Below are 16,977 nucleotides of genomic sequence, written 5' to 3'. Positions count from 1 at the left end.
AAAAAAAGACCTTGTCTCACTTACACCTTTAAACGACAAATTTACAGGTCCACAATTTTTCTAAAATTTTCACCACATTAACCTCAGGTAAGGAGCAAACTTTTGAGAAAATAATTTTAGTGCACTCAAACTGGAAGTGGGTGAATCATCATTGTTGATAATTAACATGACCAAAAATAACACCCAAAAAGTCGGCATTTTCTGCCTTAAAAAGTAGCCAAACTTTTATTTATAACATTTTGCCTTCATTTTTGTGATCATAATATGTAATTATTTATACTCTTCAGAAAATAATAAAAATTTTGTGACATTATTTTGATACCTTTTTGCATCAAAAAGGCAACCCTTTCATACACATCTACAGGGTAACTGTAATTTGGCCACAGCACAGGCTCCTTGGACCTTTTGAGTTTTTTTAAATGTAAATTCAATGGTTTGCATTAATGTAGCTACATGTAACATTTAGTTTTAATGAAATCGGTTCGTGGGCAAATATCATATTAAAACATGGGGTCCTCCATCAAATTTTTACAATTTTGTACGTTTGAAGTTTGTAACTCACAACTTCATCCCCATTTCATCCACTGGTAAGATGAGTCATATTCGACTATTTTTTGAAAATCAATCCGCAAATTAAATTGCACTTTAGTTCATATGATTTTATGATAATATATATAGTTTATGTCTGTTTGTTTATATGAATTTCTCCAAAGTCTGTATTTTAAGGAAATCCGTATGCAATATGTTTTAAGAATTCCGGAATTTCGGTCCAGGACAATTCCTCTCTTTTCATTTATTGCGATGAACGTTAACATTACTTCCGGTGTTTGAAAATCCATTCTCATTTACGACATGGACCGCAAATAACTCAGAGATATCATCTATTTTTCACTTCATTTGTTTTTATTTTATTTATTTTATGATTTTATACATTCAATATCATATGTAGACAATTTTCATCTATTAAAAAAATATCCAAGTTGAATGTCGTAGCGTATCGGAAACCATTCTGGAATGTTCAAAACAACCTCCGCAGCTTCCGGTATAGCTTCACGTGAATAAGCGCGGTTTTCAAAAGTATGAACCAACCTTGAGATTTTAAAACATTAACTCAAAGCCAATTCCGTCTTTGCATATTACAGAGTAAACTCCGTTGAACGCTGACTAACTGTACTGGTAGAAACCATTTATAGAATTATTAATATATTAGCTTTGCTGGATTACTGGTATTGAGTTTATAACAAGAAAAACAATCACAGGATATTTCTACTTTCACTTTCTGAAAAAATACGTGACTGCGGCTACAAAATTTATCTCAATGTCATTTTCAATCTCTCCCAGGGTGCATTGCGGTCCCCACAATTTCGTTCATGTGGGGACCGCAATGATCTCTGGGAGAGATTGCGACATTCTCCGTTGCCAGGCGGAAAATTACGAACAAATGGTCACGTAAAACGACTTTTAAGTTAAGATTCAAGACAAAATGTAACTGTTAGATTCAGGTAAGAATAAATTGGAAACCATACTACTTAGAAATAATGAAAATATTAAAGTATACTTATACGTAAAGATAAAATTCTATTATCACAATTTGCGGATGACACGTCTGTTATTTTAGATGGCTCTGAAAAATCTTTAGATTAAACTCTCAAAGCACTAAATTTCTATGCTTATATATCTGGTTTAAAAATAAATTTTTACAAGACCCAGGTAATTTTGATTGTCAGTATCATATACAGTAATAATACGTATTGCTTAACTTAAAATGGGGAACCACCCGCTTTAATCTATTGGGAATTGAATATGATGTAGATCTTAGCAGAATAATCCAATTGAATTTCGACAAAAAAACTTGCAAAACTAAAATATCTAATTTCAATTTGAAACAAAAGAATACACCGATTGGCAAAACAGCTGTTATAAAAACTTTACTAATATAAATGATAGTCTGTGCTTTGATTTTTTATGGAATGGTAAACCAGATCAAATGAAAAAGAGACGTAATTATTAAAAAATATGAGGAAGGAGCGCTTAAAATGATTAATCTAAAACCTTTTTATAACTGATCTTAAAGTATCTTGGATGAGACGAATTTATTGTAAAGTAGGAAACTGGGATACCATTTTAATATCTCTATTTGACAAACAAAAATTAGCAAATACTGGAATTGAACACTTAAAAAAACAGTATAAAAATTGCAAAAAATCGTTTTGGAGAGATGTTCTAGAGGCTTGGTGTATGACTTTAATTGCAAGCAATATTTACATCTAACAAATATTTTAGAAAACCCTATTTGGTTTAATAATGAAATCAAAATAAATCATAAAGTTACTTTTAAGAAGTTATGGTATGAAAAGGGTGTACTTTTTATCTATAACATGTTGAAAGCAGACAAATCCATATATAGTCTAGAAGAATTTTGTGAAAAGTACAATATTCAGACAATTTTCTAGAATATCAAGGAATGAAAAACGCCATTAACATTGTCATGGGAAACAACAAAATTTTAACTTTGAATAAATAATGCTCTTCCCAACATACCAATTAATCTTAAATTAATTTTAAATTGTCAAAAAGGTGTTCAAAATAAATATACTGTTCTTATTAAAAACGAAGTTATACCTATTGCACAAAATAAATGGAATCAAAATTTTGAAATTGATCGAGATTAATGGGGAAACATTTATACACCCTTTCAATGCTACTACTAGCTCCAAACCTCAATGGTTACAATTCCGAATTAATCACAGAATAAAATGTACTAACTACAAAATCATTTTTATTAAAAATTGGTAAATCAAACAACAAACTATGTACTTTTTGTAAAACATACCCAAAAACAATCACTCTTATATTTGGGACTGTGAAAATGTATCAAATTTGATTGAACAATTAAAGCTCCATTATGTTTTGGGGTGAAAAAATATCGTCATAAAGTACCAAACTTTGCTGAATAGTAGAGTATATATCCTTATGAAAATATCTGCTAATAAAAAATGCCTAACATTTCCATGTTTTTAAAAAACAATAGAAAAACCCTCTTCGGAGAGGGGGAAATCCGTAGTTCCGCCCCAGAGCCAAAACAATCTAGTACGCATGCGTCGGCACAAAAAAGTGGAATTTCCCTAACAAACTTCAACATCGTGCATGGCGAACGCACTGAAGACTCGCCAAATACGTGTCAGCGAACACACATGGGTCCGTTCTTCACCACGTGCACGTTCCTTCAAACAACGACAATTTAGCGGTCAAGTTGCATTGCTCGATCGCGATCGACTGCACGTTACGATCACACGCATTCCACGCGTGGACCTACAAATACATGTTGTACATGCATGTATTTACATGTACAATGTAGTTTCTATATAAAACTAGGCTAAAACTATTCAAAAAGTGTTTGTTCTTGAATGGAAAGCAAGCAATTAACAAAATTATAATTGCAATGGTATTTGCTGATCTCATGTATTTTGTAATAAAGATTTATAGATGCCTATAGGGTCTTATCTAGCTTTATTGAAATGTACATCGAAACCGAACACACGTTTGTGTACATCGAAACCGAACACACGTACGTTTGTGTTACCTGATGAGGCCTCCAACGGGATGACTCGCCAAACTCGTAAACAAATGAAAGTAAACACAAACACGCCATGCCGTTACCAGCTCTATAGATATACAAGTGTACATACATACATACGAAGTCTGGAAAACCTACATGTTCTACTCCATCGCAGACCGATCGCGAGCATGTACATGAAACTTAGACCAGTGTTTGAGACAACATGTAGGGTCAACGACGATATCGGCATTATCGGATATATCAATGACAAGTGATCATGATCATGAATTACTAACTGAGTACAATCCACATTGTAGCATAAGATCATTATTATGAACTTTATAATTACTACATGCAAATTAAAACATATATACATAATATATGTTGATGCAACATATAAAGATACATGTATATGAACCACATGTGTTTGGCTCTATAGACTTTTTTTCTCTCTATATGATATATACATGTACAAATGTATATGTAATACTGTGTCAATATAAAAAGAGAGAAAAAATGTCAATAGAGCCAAACACCAGTGCATGAACCACATATGTAGGCCAATGTGATTCATTTTATCTCATAATTCATTGCATTCACGGGACAGGAAAAGGAATGCATGTACAAAATGTAGAATAGTTTGGTTTGATTGAATAGTACTAATTAAAAAATGGAGTATAAAAAACAGTCCGTTAATGATTTCTATACAGTTCATCAAGTGAAGAAGATCTGATGGAAAAGTATACCAAAACAGCTAAAGAAAACCTGGATCAGTCCTTCATTAAAACAGAGAAAATGGGGGAAATATCCGTTTAAATAAGACTGGTAAAGTCCTAGCAGGCATCACGAACTTATTTTTTCTCACATATTTTATTTAGCGCATAAACTTTTAGACTTGCTCCACAAATCGAACTTTTCCTATGAAAACAAATGGGCTGAATGCTAATAAACATAATTCACGTTCAGCGTAAAATGGAATGCACACTAGTGAAATTAGAGAAATTTCAGTTTCAATTCCCTTTTCCTTTTTACTACGTACATGTAAGAATTACGTACCGACGGCAAATGATAGTCCACCAGGTACTATCAAGGGTCAAAATAATATATGTTGTGTCTTTTTAATGATGAAACTCCAATAGTCTGACAATATTTATATCCCCTTAGTTCACTCTAATATACTGACGTTTAATTTGTACTAATATAAATGCGAGTCTTTGATAATTGTAGGCCTGTATTTAAAAATGCCCATACGATAATTAGGACTCATGCACCTGGTAATCACTACTTGATGTACATGTATATAATGATCCTTTTCTAAATACACGAAACGTAACCGAAAAACATTTAACCAGTTAATTATATAGAAATGAAATCTCGACAGGTATCGGTATATAGATACAACATACAGATTGATGTATCTCGACTAGCGTCGATTCCAGTGATCTTTCATCTATATGTACATGCATGTACTATCACATATTTCATAGACGAATATCGTTATAAAATACCCAAAGAATAAATAGAAAGCAGTTATAATACATGTATATAGTAAGCTATTAGTCCACCTCTTTACGTATGTTCTAAGTATTTAGATATACTGTGCTCTCCTTACTCTCAAATTATGAATAGATTTGTAGCATCATGGTATTTATTTATCTATATAGTTTTGGATTAATATTGTATTTATCTCAAATTATTACACGAGAGGAAAGAAAATCAACCGATTATCACCAAAAATGACACGGCCACGTGTTTATATTTGTACGATAAAATACCCCATATGGTGCCCCATGTATGCATTTCACTATTTACATCCACTATTTTTCGATTAATACGTATTTTGTATTAAGCTTTATATAAACTATATGTAACCTTTGACAGGACACATTTATAATCTGTGGAATCTAATATGTATCATATACTAAACAATTATAGAACATTGTATTGCTCACCGTTTCCTCAAAACTGCCCTCTGTCTCGGCCGTGCTTGTTTTGTTTACTATATCCGGGTATCGAACACATACGTATACACGAGGTATTTTTAACTATGCAAATCAACCCGTTCTATTTTAAGAATTCTTTACTAATTGATTATTGCGTAATTATCTTCATTGTAAAGAAACCAAATGAAGAACCTTTCATAAGGAATGTTAATGTATATTTTAGCAAAGTTTGGTGAAAGCATAACTAATAAGACTACGATAATTACTATTAAAACCCAGCTACAGTAGTAAAGTTTCCTTTGTTGTATATGACCATTATATTCAATAATGGACACCTAGGAGTCCATTATGTAATCTGCTGTCCATTATTTTGGGGTCACTGTCCATTATTCCCCAAAATAATGGACAGTCGGGAGAATAATGGACAGTCTATTTTGAACACAGGAAAAAACGCTGCTGTAAGGAAAACCAAACAAGTTTATTGGACCAACCAAAATTTTACAATTATGTTCACTGCTCCATCGAAATTATTATTTCCCTTCCTAGCTGTTACTGTTCTGAAAATAAAAAAAAGAATAATTAGAGTCTTGCATTATTATTTGTTACATATTTTTAAAACTTTGTAATTGACGAGGAATAGGAATTCTAGACATATAATCTGATAATTATGGCCAAACATAACATAATAATCATATTAAAGCGAAACCTGTCTAATCTGACTCCGGGTTTCCCTGCATCCTATCTGTAACTGTTCCGTATTCAACAATAGCAACAATAGTATACATCAATATATGACTTTCCTACACCCTGAATAATCTGTCCAAACAAGTTGTGGAGGGCTGAAGTTGGTTGCGAGTTCCTAGTTCCTAGTTCCGTTTGATAAACGGAACTAGGAACCAGACCCGAGTTCCGTTTAACTTAAACGGAACTAGGAACCAGACCCGAGTTCCGTTTAACTTAAACGGAACTAGGAACCAGACCCGAGTTCCGTTTAACAAACATGCTGGTCAACGAGCCGAGTTCCGTTTATTAGGATTTCTACCTCTAATTGCATGTTCAATTACATATTATATACGGGAATCGAACTTAAAACTTCCATGAATAATACAGCACAGAATTCATATCTATAACACGGAATTCCTTAAACGGATCTGATACCTAGACCCGAGTTCCGTTTAACTTAAACGGAACTAGGAACCAGACCCGAGTTCCGTTTAACAAACATGCTGGCCAACGAGCCGAGTTCCGTTTATTAGGATTTCTACCTCTAATTGCATGTTCAATTACATATTATATACGGGAATCGAACTTAAAGCTTACATTCATAATACAGAACAGAATTCATATCTATAACACGGATTTCCTTAAACGGATCTGATACCTAGACCTCAGTTCCGGAACCAGACCGTTAACTTAAACGGAACTAGGAACCAGACCCGAGTTCCGTTTAACAAACATACTGGCCAACGAGCCGAGTTCCGTTTATTAGGATTTCTACCTCTAATTGCATGTTCAATTACATATTATATACGGGAATCGAACTTAAACTTACATTCATAATACAGAACAGAATTCATATCTATAACACAATTTCCTTAAACGGATCTGAACTAGACCCAGTTCCGTTTAACTAAACGGAACTAGGAACCAGACCCGAGTTCCGTTTAACTTAAACGGAACTAGGAACCAGACCCGAGTTCCGTTTAACAAAAGTACTGGTCAACGAGCCGAGTTCCGTTTATTAGGATTTCTACCTCTAATTGCATGTTCAATTACATATTATATACGGGAATCGAACTTAAAGCTTACATTCATAATACAGAACAGAATTCATATCTATAACACAGATTTCCTTAAACGGATCTGATACCTAGACTTCAGTTCCGTTTAACTTAAACGGAACTAGGAACCAGACCCGAGTTCCGTTTAACTTAAACGGAACTAGGAACCAGACCCGAGTTCCGTTTAACAAAAGGTACTGGTCAACGAGCCGAGTTCCGTTTATTAGGATTTCTACCTCTAATTGCATGTTCAATTACATATTATATACGGGAATCGAACTTAAAGCTTACATTCATAATACAGAACAGAATTCATATCTATAACACAGATTTCCTTAAACGGATCTGATACCTAGACCTCAGTTCCGTTTAACTTAAACGGAACTAGGAACCAGACCCGAGTTCCGTTTAAGCTTAAACGGAACTAGGAACCAGACCCGAGTTCCGTTTAACAAACATACTGGCCAACGAGCGAGTTCCGTTTATTAGGATTTCCTACCTCTAATTGCATGTTCAATTACATATTATATACAAGAATCGAACTTAAAACTTACATTCAATAATACAGCACAGAATTAATCTCCTTAACACAAATTTCCTTAAACGGATCTGACAACTAGACTCCAGTTCCGTTTAACTTAAACGGAACTAGGAACCAGACCCGAGTTCCGTTTAACTTAAACGGAACTAGGAACCAGACCCGAGTTCCGTTTAACAAACATACTGGCCAACGAGCCGAGTTCCGTTTATTAGGATTTCTACCTCTAATTGCATGTTCAATTACATATTATATACGGGAATCGAACTTAAACTTACATTCATAATACAGAACAGAATTCAATCTCCTATAACACAGATTTCCTTAAACGGATCTGATACCTAGACCTCAGTTCCGTTTAACTTAAACGGAACTAGGAACCAGACCCGAGTTCCGTTTAACTTATACGGAACTAGGAACCAGACCCGAGTTCCGTTTAACAAAAGTACTGGTCCAACGAGCCGAGTTCCGTTTATTAGGATTTCTACCTCTAATTGCATGTTCAATTACATATTATATACGGGAATCGAACTTAAAGCTTACATTCATAATACAGAACAGAATTCATATCTATAACACAGATTTTCCTTAAACGGATCTGACAACTAGACTCCAGTTCCGTTTAACTTAAACGGAACTAGGAACCAGACCCGAGTTCCGTTTAAGCTTATACGGAACTAGGAACCAGACCCGAGTTCCGTTTAACAAACATACTGGCCAACGAGCGGAGTTCCGTTTATTAGGATTCCTACCTCTAATTGCATGTTCAATTACATATTATATACAAGAATCGAACTTAAACTTCATGAATAATACAGCACAGAATTAATCTCCTTAACACAAATTTCCTTAAACGGATCTGACAACTAGACTCCAGTTCCGTTTAACTTAAACGGAACTAGGAACCAGACCCGAGTTCCGTTTAACTTAAACGGAACTAGGAACCAGACCCGAGTTCCGTTTAACAAAAGTACTGGCCAACGAGCCGAGTTCCGTTATTAGGATTTCTACCTCTAATTGCATGTTCAATTACATATTATATACGGGAATCGAACTTAAAGCTTACATTCATAATACAGAACAGAATTCATATCTATAACACAGATTTCCTTAAACGGATCTGATACCTAGACCTCAGTTCCGTTTAACTTAAACGGAACTAGGAACCAGACCCGAGTTCCGTTTAACTTAAACGGAACTAGGAACCAGACCTGAGTTCCGTAACACCCGCGATTCCGTTTATTAGGATTTCTACCTCTAATTGCATGTTCAATTACATATTATATACGGATCGAACTTAAATATTCGATTAAATACAGAACAGAATTCATCCTATAACACAGATTTCCTTAAACGGATCTGTACCTAGACCTCAGTTCCGTTTAACTCAACGGAACTAGGAACCAGACCCGAGTTCCGTTTAACGATAGCGACGTTATTATTAGGATCCTTTTGAATGCGAATCGTAAAATTAAATGGAAATTTAGGCAACAGACGTTTAAGCCCAGTACATACGATTTTTAAATATCTTTATCTAATCCCCATGGTAAAAGGATTTTATTTTAAATTTTAAATCTAACAATGTATTCTCGAAATATTCAGATTTCCAGATTATTTTTCTCCATTTATTTTATTTTATGTGAAGGAGTATTTCAATTTATTTTTCTATATTTCAATTTTCTTTAAATTGATGTGCATTTTATCGAACTTCAAGCATAAACCAAAACTGCCTTTGAAATATACATTTATATTGTACCTATTGATCTTGGTTAAGAATATCCTTCCATGAGTCAACTAAATAGATCACAAAGAATCACCTGTTTTATGAAGTAATTGTCACAAAAACAATTGGAAATAGTAAAACAGGCTCCACGATTTCCTTAATTTTAAATCTCCATCATATAATGATGCTTTCAATATCATATGATTATGAGTGCTATGCAATAGCGGTAGAGAGTCAGTCCCAGTATTTTTTACAATTTTGAATTCCCACTAAGGATGCTACCATCGCAATATGAGTACTATCCCATACTTAATTTCAGAGAAAAAGTCGTTTATATGGAAATAAACAAATTGACCCCCCTCAGGCCCAAGGGGATAAGCCACACCCTTTGTATAATTTTGTATCCTCACCCCATACAGATACTACCTTTGCAATATTTTTGTTATATATCGTGCTAAGTTTTAGAGAAGAATTCTTTTATAAAGGAAATTAGAGTTTTTTCAATGTTAAGCCACTTTTCATGATATAATACTTACCATAACTTTAGAATTCAAATACACTACATACACCAATTTTTATAGCCCTGAAAACATTATATTTGAGAATCCCGTCTCCCTACCGTACCTTATTTCGTACTCGACGAGAGTATATATAATGGTGTCCCTTCCTAAAAACCTCTATGTAGCCACGATGTCAAATGACTGAGGAGGAAAGGGAGGGAGGACAGAAGGGTGGAACCCCATAAAGTTATTGTTAGTTTTACATCATGTAAATTGGTTTTACATTGAAAAACCTCAATTTCTTTTCAGTAATACGCTACCATAACTTTAGTACGCGAATTTGTCTTACCGTAATGGAGAGTCCGAAGCCAGGCAGCCCAGTCAAATGGCAAATGTAGGGGACAGGCCCCAGGCAGAGAATATAAAACAGGGTTGAATGAACAAAGGAAAAAACGGATATACCTCCCCGTGGAAAGAGGTGCACCATTGTGAAACCTGCTCGCATAAGGTTAAAAGACCATATATGTATATAATGTCTACTGAGGAGGAACAGTCACAGACTGAGTCATCACAACTGGGCCCAAGGAAAACAGTCCATTAGAGTGGAAGGACAGAGACCGGAGGTGAAAGTAGACTGACCACGTCAAACGGCAGAAGACATGATGTCCTGGTACAGGAACCTATTGCGGAGAGCCAAGGAAGTCGCAAGGGCTCTAACCTCATGAGCCCTCACCTTTCATTTCGCATGAGATTGATCATTAGACGGCTCATAAGCAATCTTGATCACCTGACATATCAATGTGGAGATGGACTGGGAGGAGATATCCTGCTGACCCTGTTTTAAGGTCCCGACAGGAACAAAGCATCCGATAATTCTCCCCAGACTCAATAGAGACTGACAGGAAAGGCATTCTAATGGAATGGGGCGAAAAACTTGGTTCCCAATTTTTTGTCCAAATTGCAGGATCAGTGAGAAGGGTAACGGCAGAGCTAGCTCTTGCCCAAGAAATACGCGAAGTACGAAAAGACAATGCATAAATATCACTTCTCCTGTGGCCTTAGGCAACAGCAAGCAGGAAGACAGTCTTAAAAGTTAAAAACTTTATGGAGACCGATCCTAAAGGCACATTAGAAGCCGAAGCCCCCATTTGTGACTCTAACACGAGTTCTAGGTTCCACTGTGGAGCTGACGTTAGGCCTGTCCAGATTGAACCCCAGAATCAAGACAGACAAAGAAATGAAGATCCTACCTCTGGTCTACCACGGAAAGAAAATACACTGGCAATAGCTGCGCGATAGCCTGCAATAGTACATGATTGCGCTCCCTAAACAACAAGGAGAAGGAAACTCGCAATCAGCTGGGCAGAGGCCATGACCGGATCAATTTTCCTGACGATACACCAATCAAAGAAGATCTTCCAGCGTGACTAGTAGACGGCAGAGGAGAAAGACCTTATTGATCGTGCGATGCGAGCTGACATATCCGAAGAAAAGCCTGTCTGAGCTAGGACTCCTGAAATCATGTCCAAGCATGAAGGTAACGTCTGGGGCCGATTCTAACGAAAGACATTTGTTTTTGGTGGGAGAACCAGAGGACGAGCCACCAGAAACGACAAGAGCTCCGAAAACCAGGGTTGTCGCGGCAACAGTGGCGCTATCGGAAAGAGGGAGCAATAATGCTCCGGAAACCTCTGTAGAACCCTGCGTCCACGGCCCAAGCCATTTGGTTTGGCACGGAGACACAAAGGTTGACAACTGACTATTGAGAAAAGAGGCAAAAAGGTCGAGGGATATAGATGCCGTTCTGTCATAACCAGCTGGCGCCGCCTGGAGATTATCCGCCAGAACATTTGCCCTTCCTGGAAGATGCTTGACTAAAATTGTTAACTGCATTTCCTTATAGATAGGAATAATACGGAAATACGGATAGCGAGGGCACAAAGGACGTAAGCTGATGTCCCTGTCTCTCCAGATAAGCGACCACTGTAGAATTGTCCGTAGCCATTCAAACCGCATTGGAATGCAAAATCCTCTAAAAAGTCTGCAGAGAAAACAGAACAGCCATCATCTTCTGCATGTTCCCCAGACCACTCTATCGACTGGCAATGGATGTCGAGGGAAGCCCCTAACACTTCCATGAACGCATCCATGAACATGGTCACGGTGGGAGCTGGCATGGACGACAACGAAACCCCCTGAAGAACATTTGTAATTGCCTTTCAGAGTACACCACCGAGCAACCCCTTGAGTTGAGATAACACAGAATATTTAGAGACCAACGAATTTCGACGAGGGACCGGTCGATGAAGGTCAGAGGAAGATATCTGGCCTTCTCGAATTTGGAAAGGTGGAATGACAATACTATGAACCGTGTGGAAACGGTTTCCCAAGAAGACAATGTTTTAAGAAGGGGCACCTCATACTCTTTAAGGAACTAAGCCAACTTTAAGCAAAAGTTTCATGACCAGACGGGTGTTCCGATCCACAGATTCCCGAACTAGATGGATCATTAGCAATTCGTCGACATAGTTGTGAACATGTCTTCCCTAGAGTGCAGAAATCACACTACAACCAACAGCAGTTGATGGGACACCAAGCTCCCAACCTCTTGCGGATCAGAAATATTCTGGAATAGAAGCCGAGTGTGTAGTCCATAATAGGCACCCTCGACCACGCCCTTTAAAAGCATGGTCCTTACTTCCTCCCGGATGGAAACTGCCTTCTCCGGATCCCCCGAAGGAGGGAAAAAATACATACTTTGACACAAAGTGTGGATGCCGCAAGTATGGAATGCCAAACCGCTCCTTCACTACAGAAGAGGAAGGCTCAAGAGTCCTGTGTGATATTCTTCCATTGTCTCTAGAAAGAAGGTGGACTGACGATCTCCTACAGGAAGATGAAAACGAGGAATATCGAGACCTTCACAGATGGAGAATTGTTGCCTAACCCAAACCCTAATTTACGAGAGGAGGACTTGAATCTGAGACTGGCTGAATTCTCAAGAACAGACCTTTCGTATGGAACGATCAAGGACGGAGAAACGAATCAGGAATTTTTCGTCTTGTCCCAATGAGGGTTTGTACTCTTCCTACCCTTCCTAATGTTACCCTTGAAATAAGGCTTTGACTTCGGTCGCATATAACAGTGGGAGCAGAATTTCTAGCCTTCTTCTTTGGTGGTGCTGACCTCTGTGAGGTAATGGCCTTCAACCTCTGAATTCTCTTCAAAAAGGGAAGAAGGGACCACGTCCTGCTTCAAATCAGAACAAAAGAAAGAGTGAGCTCTGAGAAAGGGTAATCAACAAACTGGACCGGTAAGGTTCTTCGACAGAGCGGTTTTGTTTTCAAAACAAAGAGAAATGCCTAGCCAACAAGACATTGACGAGCAATGACACCTTCAAAGAAGCCAATGCTCTCAATGTCCTGTTCAGGGCAGAAGTATTCAAGTTTATATATGACATTCTGGACGGAGAGACGCAACAGCCTCTCCATCTTGTGGTGCTCCTTGGAGCCGAACACTACCTGGGTCACTGACCAAGTTTCCCGAGTTCAACACTCAAGCTTAGCTGGCACAGAGGACGGCAGTCTATCGTGTATTGCATAACCAGGGGTTTGAACCTTTGACCAAAACTGAGGTGCAACAGGGCTAACCTAAGCGTGCGAGATGAAAAATTCTTCTTCATAACTCAAGTTAAGATATGAATGCCATTGACCACTTTTCCTTGTTAGATAAACACCCGTCAAATTGTCCAATGAAAATATCTAGTAAACATCTTATTACACGTGGGAATCATAATAAACGAACTCAACGCATTGGTCAGTAAAAGCACGTGAACTGAATATGGAATTTGAATGCGTTGGGCTAAAAGGAACTCGGGTCTAATTCCTAGATTCGTATGCTCTTAAACGGAACTCGGACATGGTTTGTCGACTCCGTTTCTACACTATATTGAGTTTTACTGTGATTATATGTTCCTAAAGGTTCCGAAGACGATTACTGTAAAATGCTAGAACACTGACACGTCAAAAAAGGAACCGCTCAAGGTGCTTTGCGATTAGGAAAAGTAATATCTTGACAATGAAATGTACAATTGAAGCTCTGATTTCGAAATGATTGGTGGCAGTATTGTACAAGAGATCTTAGAGGATTCTTGGCGCCTACCAAAGAATGATGTATGTCTGACGAAAGAGGAATATTTTCTCTGCTTTTTAAACTATAAATATTAAAATCCAAGATGGCTGCCTCTTGGCCATCTTGTTGATTTTGTTTCATTGAGTTGTATGGCCCATTTGGGGCTATCTTGTTGATAGATCGGTTCAAAAATGCCTTATACGCAACTAGGAACCTAGGGGAAACCAACCTCTGAAATTTCAGACAGATCCCTTTGGTGCTTTCTGAGAAATAGAGATAAACACCTTCAAATCCAAAATCAAAGTTGTTTCTCTGTCGGCCATCATGTCAATTGGCCCTAAAATGTAATATGCAGAACAGGGGCACTAAGGTAACATACATCTGCAATTTAAGACTTCTTGGTAACAAAAAAAAAAAAAAAAAAAAAAAAAAAAAAAAAAAGACAGGCGGACGGACGGACGTACAGACGGACGGACAGATAGACCGACAACCTGATTACTATAAGGCACCCGTATTGCGATACGGGGCCCTATTAAGCATCAGGATATTCATTAAAGTCTTTAAAGGCAATGTATAGGCCAACATCGGCTTAAACAGAACTAGGATCTGGTTCCTAGATCCGTATAATATTAAACAGAACAGAACAGGTTTCGTTGTCGGCTTCGTGTAAAGAAATCTACACTGAAATCATTTTAACTTTGATTACATGTTCCTGAAATTTCAAAGACGATTCCTGTAAAAATATATCTTAAAAAGTCACATCTATGCAAGCGTCTGCTCTAAACTGACCTCGGGTCTGGTTCCTAGTTCCGATCAAATGAACGGAACTCGAATATGGTTCCTAGTTCTGTTTGAGCTTAAACAGAACCCGGGTCTGGTTCCTAGTTCCGTTTAAGTTAAACGGAACCGGGGTCTAGGTGTCAAACCCGCTGATGAAATTCTGTGTTAAATAGATTGATTCTATGTTGTATTATTCATGGAAGCTTTAAGTTCGATTCCTGTATTACAATGGTAATTAAAGATCTTATTAGAGGTAGAAATTCTAATAAATGGAACCCGGCTGGTTGACCAGTATTTGTGTTAAACGGAACTCGAGTCTGGTTCCCTAGTTCCGATTTAGTTAAACGGAACTGGGGTCTAGGTGTCAAACCCGCTGAAGAAATTCTGTTATATAGATTAATTCTGTGTTGTATTATTCATGGAAGCTTTAAGTTCGATTTCAGAATCACAATGGTAATTAAACATCTTATTAGAGGTAGAAATTCTAATAAACGGAACCCGGCTGGTTGACCAGTATTTGTGTTAAACGGAACTAAGGTCTGGTTCCTAGTTCCGTTTAAGCAAAACGGAACTGGGGTCTAGGTGTCAGATCTGTTTAATAAAATCTGTGTTATAGAGATTAATTCTCTGTTGTATCATTCCTGAAAGCTCAGAGCTAGATTCCTTTATAACATATGTAATTTATTATCTTATAAGAGGTAGGAATCCTAATAAACGGAACTCCGCTCGTTGGCCAGTATGTTTGTTAAACGGAACTCGGGTCTGGTTCCTAGTTCCGTATAAGCTTAAACGGAACTCGGGTCTGGTTCCTAGTTCCGTTTAAGTTAAACGGAACTCGGGTCTAGGTATCAGATCCGTTTAAGGAAATCTATGTTATAGATATGAATTCTGTTCTGTATTATGAATGTAAGCTTTAAGTTCGATTCCCGTAAATAATATGTAATTGAACATGCAATTAGAGGTAGAAATCCTAATAAACGGAACTCGCTCGTTGACCAGTACTTTTGTTAAACGGAACTCGGGTCTGGTTCCTAGTTCCGTATAACTTAAACGGAACTCGGGTCTGGTTCCTAGTTCCGTTTAAGTTAAACGGAACTGAGGTCTAGGTATCAGATCCGTTTAAGGAAATCTGTGTTATAGATATGAATTCTGTTCTGTATTATGAATGTAAGCTTTAAGTTCGATTCCCGTATATAATATGTAATTGAACATGCAATTAGAGGTAGAAATCCTAATAAACGGAACTCGGCTCGTTGACCAGTACTTTTGTTTCGGGTTGGTTCCTAAAGTTAAACGGAACTCGGGTCTGGTTCCTAGTTCCGTTTAAGTTAAACGGAACTCGGGTCTGGTTCCTAGTTCCGTTTAAGTTAAACGGAACTGAGTCTAGGTGTCAGATCCGTTTAAGAAAATCTGTGTTAAGAGATTAATTCTGTGCTGTATTATGCATGAAAGCTTTAAGTTCGATTCCATATATAATAATATGTAATTGAACATGCAATTAGAGGTAGAAATCCTAATAAACGGAACTCGGCTCGTTGGCCAGTACTTTTGTTAAACGGAACTCGGGTCTGGTTCCTAGTTCCGTATAAGCTTAAACGGAACTCGGGTCTGGTTCCTAGTTCCGTTTAAGTTAAACGGAACTGAGGTCTAGGTGTCAGATCCGTTTAAGAAATCTGTGTTATAGAGATTAATTCTGTGTCTGTATTATGTGGAAGCTTTTAAGTTCGATTCCGTATATAATATATAATATTAGTAATTGAACATTTGTTAAACGGAACTCGGGTCTGGTTCCTAGTTCCGTTAAGTTAAACGGAACTCGGGTCTGGTTCCTAATTAAGTTAAACGGAACGGAACTCCGCAGATCCGTTGGCCAGTATTTTGAGAAAATTCGGATCTCGGGTCTGGTTCCTAGTTCCGTATGTAATTGAAGCAATTAAACGGAACTCGGCTGGTTCCCAGTACTTTGTTTAAGTTAAACGGAACTCGGGTCTGGTTCCTAGTTCCGTATAAGCTTAAACGGAA

Source organism: Argopecten irradians, chromosome 7 (assembly GCF_041381155.1).
Source record: "Argopecten irradians isolate NY chromosome 7, Ai_NY, whole genome shotgun sequence".
NCBI classification, from domain to species: Eukaryota; Metazoa; Mollusca; class Bivalvia; order Pectinida; family Pectinidae; genus Argopecten; species Argopecten irradians.
The sequence above is the reverse complement of the archived record's forward strand: the minus strand, read 5'-3'. Positions refer to the sequence as shown.